Raw genomic sequence first — 5,000 nt, 5'->3', positions numbered from 1 at the left:
CGCTCGCTGTCCGCCGCTCGCCGCTCGCTCGCGCAGCCAAAAATGGCCAGTTTTGGCCCGTTTTTGGGCCGTTTTGGCCAGTTTTTGGCCTGTTCTTGCATTGCGCGGTGACCGTCGAGAGCGGAGCAAAACGTCAGCCATCTCAGCACCCTGGAACCCCCCGGGTGGCACAGGGCTGGATGGGGCTTTCGTATAGCAGGGACGGTGCTGCCTCTCGCTTCGCTCGCTGTCCGCCGCTCGCCGCTCGCTCGTGCAGCCAAAAATGGCCAGTTTTGGCCCGTTTTTGGGCCGTTTTGGCCAGTTTTTGGCCTGTTCTTGCATTGCGCGGTGACCGTCGAGAGCGGAGCAAAACGTCAGCCATCTCAGCACCCTGGAACCCCCCGGGTGGCACAGGGCTGGATGGGGCTTTCGTATAGCAGGGACGGTGCTGCCTCTCGCTTCGCTCGCTGTCCGCCGCTCGCCGCTCGCTCGTGCAGCCAAAAATGGCCAGTTTTGGCCCGTTTTTGGGCCGTTTTGGCCAGTTTTTGGCCTGTTCTTGCATTGCGCGGTGACCGTCGAGAGCGGAGCAAAACGTCAGCCATCTCAGCACCCTGGAACCCCCCGGGTGGCACAGGGCTGGATGGGGCTTTCGTATAGCAGGGACGGTGCTGCCTCTCGCTTCGCTCGCTGTCCGCCGCTCGCCGCTCGCTCGTGCAGCCAAAAATGGCCAGTTTTGGCCCGTTTTTGGGCCGTTTTGGCCAGTTTTTGGCCTGTTCTTGCATTGCGCGGTGACCGTCGAGAGCGGAGCAAAACGTCAGCCATCTCAGCACCCTGGAACCCCCCGGGTGGCACAGGGCTGGATGGGGCTTTCGTATAGCAGGGACGGTGCTGCCTCTCGCTTCGCTCGCTGTCCGCCGCTCGCCGCTCGCTCGTGCAGCCAAAAATGGCCAGTTTTGGCCCGTTTTTGGGCCGTTTTGGCCAGTTTTTGGCCTGTTCTTGCATTGCGCGGTGACCGTCGAGAGCGGAGCAAAACGTCAGCCATCTCAGCACCCTGGAACCCCCCGGGTGGCACAGGGCTGGATGGGGCTTTCGTATAGCAGGGACGGTGCTGCCTCTCGCTTCGCTCGCTGTCCGCCGCTCGCCGCTCGCTCGTGCAGCCAAAAATGGCCAGTTTTGGCCCGTTTTTGGGCCGTTTTGGCCAGTTTTTGGCCTGTTCTTGCATTGCGCGGTGACCGTCGAGAGCGGAGCAAAACGTCAGCCATCTCAGCACCCTGGAACCCCCCGGGTGGCACAGGGCTGGATGGGGCTTTCGTATAGCAGGGACGGTGCTGCCTCTCGCTTCGCTCGCTGTCCGCCGCTCGCCGCTCGCTCGTGCAGCCAAAAATGGCCAGTTTTGGCCCGTTTTTGGGCCGTTTTGGCCAGTTTTTGGCCTGTTCTTGCATTGCGCGGTGACCGTCGAGAGCGGAGCAAAACGTCAGCCATCTCAGCACCCTGGAACCCCCCGGGTGGCACAGGGCTGGATGGGGCTTTCGTATAGCAGGGACGGTGCTGCCTCTCGCTTCGCTCGCTGTCCGCCGCTCGCCGCTCGCTCGTGCAGCCAAAAATGGCCAGTTTTGGCCCGTTTTTGGGCCGTTTTGGCCAGTTTTTGGCCTGTTCTTGCATTGCGCGGTGACCGTCGAGAGCGGAGCAAAACGTCAGCCATCTCAGCACCCTGGAACCCCCCGGGTGGCACAGGGCTGGATGGGGCTTTCGTATAGCAGGGACGGTGCTGCCTCTCGCTTCGCTCGCTGTCCGCCGCTCGCCGCTCGCTCGTGCAGCCAAAAATGGCCAGTTTTGGCCCGTTTTTGGGCCGTTTTGGCCAGTTTTTGGCCTGTTCTTGCATTGCGCGGTGACCGTCGAGAGCGGAGCAAAACGTCAGCCATCTCAGCACCCTGGAACCCCCCGGGTGGCACAGGGCTGGATGGGGCTTTCGTATAGCAGGGACGGTGCTGCCTCTCGCTTCGCTCGCTGTCCGCCGCTCGCCGCTCGCTCGCGCAGCCAAAAATGGCCAGTTTTGGCCCGTTTTTGGGCCGTTTTGGCCAGTTTTTGGCCTGTTCTTGCATTGCGCGGTGACCGTCGAGAGCGGAGCAAAACGTCAGCCATCTCCGCACCCTGGAACCCCCCGGGTGGCACAGGGCTGGATGGGGCTTTCGTATAGCAGGGACGGTGCTGCCTCTCGCTTCGCTCGCTGTCCGCCGCTCGCCGCTCGCTCGTGCAGCCAAAAATGGCCAGTTTTGGCCCGTTTTTGGGCCGTTTTGGCCAGTTTTTGGCCTGTTCTTGCATTGCGCGGTGACCGTCGAGAGCGGAGCAAAACGTCAGCCATCTCAGCACCCTGGAACCCCCCGGGTGGCACAGGGCTGGATGGGGCTTTCGTATAGCAGGGACGGTGCTGCCTCTCGCTTCGCTCGCTGTCCGCCGCTCGCCGCTCGCTCGTGCAGCCAAAAATGGCCAGTTTTGGCCCGTTTTTGGGCCGTTTTGGCCAGTTTTTGGCCTGTTCTTGCATTGCGCGGTGACCGTCGAGAGCGGAGCAAAACGTCAGCCATCTCAGCACCCTGGAACCCCCCGGGTGGCACAGGGCTGGATGGGGCTTTCGTATAGCAGGGACGGTGCTGCCTCTCGCTTCGCTCGCTGTCCGCCGCTCGCCGCTCGCTCGTGCAGCCAAAAATGGCCAGTTTTGGCCCGTTTTTGGGCCGTTTTGGCCAGTTTTTGGCCTGTTCTTGCATTGCGCGGTGACCGTCGAGAGCGGAGCAAAACGTCAGCCATCTCAGCACCCTGGAACCCCCCGGGTGGCACAGGGCTGGATGGGGCTTTCGTATAGCAGGGACGGTGCTGCCTCTCGCTTCGCTCGCTGTCCGCCGCTCGCCGCTCGCTCGCGCAGCCAAAAATGGCCAGTTTTGGCCCGTTTTTGGGCCGTTTTGGCCAGTTTTTGGCCTGTTCTTGCATTGCGCGGTGACCGTCGAGAGCGGAGCAAAACGTCAGCCATCTCAGCACCCTGGAACCCCCCGGGTGGCACAGGGCTGGATGGGGCTTTCGTATAGCAGGGACGGTGCTGCCTCTCGCTTCGCTCGCTGTCCGCCGCTCGCCGCTCGCTCGTGCAGCCAAAAATGGCCAGTTTTGGCCCGTTTTTGGGCCGTTTTGGCCAGTTTTTGGCCTGTTCTTGCATTGCGCGGTGACCGTCGAGAGCGGAGCAAAACGTCAGCCATCTCAGCACCCTGGAACCCCCCGGGTGGCACAGGGCTGGATGGGGCTTTCGTATAGCAGGGACGGTGCTGCCTCTCGCTTCGCTCGCTGTCCGCCGCTCGCCGCTCGCTCGTGCAGCCAAAAATGGCCAGTTTTGGCCCGTTTTTGGGCCGTTTTGGCCAGTTTTTGGCCTGTTCTTGCATTGCGCGGTGACCGTCGAGAGCGGAGCAAAACGTCAGCCATCTCAGCACCCTGGAACCCCCCGGGTGGCACAGGGCTGGATGGGGCTTTCGTATAGCAGGGACGGTGCTGCCTCTCGCTTCGCTCGCTGTCCGCCGCTCGCCGCTCGCTCGTGCAGCCAAAAATGGCCAGTTTTGGCCCGTTTTTGGGCCGTTTTGGCCAGTTTTTGGCCTGTTCTTGCATTGCGCGGTGACCGTCGAGAGCGGAGCAAAACGTCAGCCATCTCAGCACCCTGGAACCCCCCGGGTGGCACAGGGCTGGATGGGGCTTTCGTATAGCAGGGACGGTGCTGCCTCTCGCTTCGCTCGCTGTCCGCCGCTCGCCGCTCGCTCGCGCAGCCAAAAATGGCCAGTTTTGGCCCGTTTTTGGGCCGTTTTGGCCAGTTTTTGGCCTGTTCTTGCATTGCGCGGTGACCGTCGAGAGCGGAGCAAAACGTCAGCCATCTCAGCACCCTGGAACCCCCCGGGTGGCACAGGGCTGGATGGGGCTTTCGTATAGCAGGGACGGTGCTGCCTCTCGCTTCGCTCGCTGTCCGCCGCTCGCCGCTCGCGCAGCCAAAAATGGCCAGTTTTGGCCCGTTTTTGGGCCGTTTTGGCCAGTTTTTGGCCTGTTCTTGCATTGCGCGGTGACCGTCGAGAGCGGAGCAAAACGTCAGCCATCTCAGCACCCTGGAACCCCCCGGGTGGCACAGGGCTGGATGGGGCTTTCGTATAGCAGGGACGGTGCTGCCTCTCGCTTCGCTCGCTGTTCGCCGCTCGCCGCTCGCTCGCGCAGCCAAAAATGGCCAGTTTTGGCCCGTTTTTGGGCTGTTTTGGCCAGTTTTTGGCCTGTTCTTGCGTGGTGCGGTGACCGTCGTGAGCGGAGCAAAACGTCAGCCATCTCAGCACCCTGGAACCCCCCGGGTGGCACAGGGCTGGATGGGGCTTTCGTATAGCAGGGACGGTGCTGCCTCTCGCTTCGCTCGCTGTTCGCCGCTCGCCGCTCGCTCGCGCAGCCAAAAATGGCCAGTTTTGGCCCGTTTTTGGGCTGTTTTGGCCTGTTTTTGGGCTGTTCTTGTGTGGCGCGGTGACCGTCGTGAGCGGAGCAAAATGTCAGCCATCTCAGCACCCTGGAACCCCCCGGGTGGCACAGGGCTGGATGGGGCTTTCGTATAGCAGGGACGGTGCTGCCTCGCGCTTCGCTCGCTGTTCGCCGCTCTCCGCTCGCTCGCGCAGCAAAAAATGGCCAGTTTTGGCCCGTTTTTGGGCTGTTTTGGCCAGTTTTTGGCCTGTTCTTGCGTGCCGCGGCGACCGTCGTGAGCGGAGCAAAACGTCAGCCATCTCAGCACCCTGGAACCCCCCGGGTGGCACAGGGCTGGATGGGGCTTTCGTATAGCAGGGACGGTGCTGCCTCTCGCTTCGCTCGCTGTCCGCCGCTCGCTGCTCGCTCGCGCAGCCAAAAATGGCCAGTTTTGGCCCGTTTTTGGGCTGTTTTGGCCTGTTTTTGGGCTGTTCTTGTGTGCCGCGGCGACCGTCGTGAGCGGAGCAAAATGTCAGCCATCTCAGCACCCTGGAACCCCCCGG

Source organism: Musa acuminata, unplaced genomic scaffold, assembly GCF_036884655.1.
Source record: "Musa acuminata AAA Group cultivar baxijiao unplaced genomic scaffold, Cavendish_Baxijiao_AAA HiC_scaffold_590, whole genome shotgun sequence".
Classification (NCBI taxonomy): domain Eukaryota; kingdom Viridiplantae; phylum Streptophyta; class Magnoliopsida; order Zingiberales; family Musaceae; genus Musa; species Musa acuminata.
The sequence above is the reverse complement of the archived record's forward strand: the minus strand, read 5'-3'. Positions refer to the sequence as shown.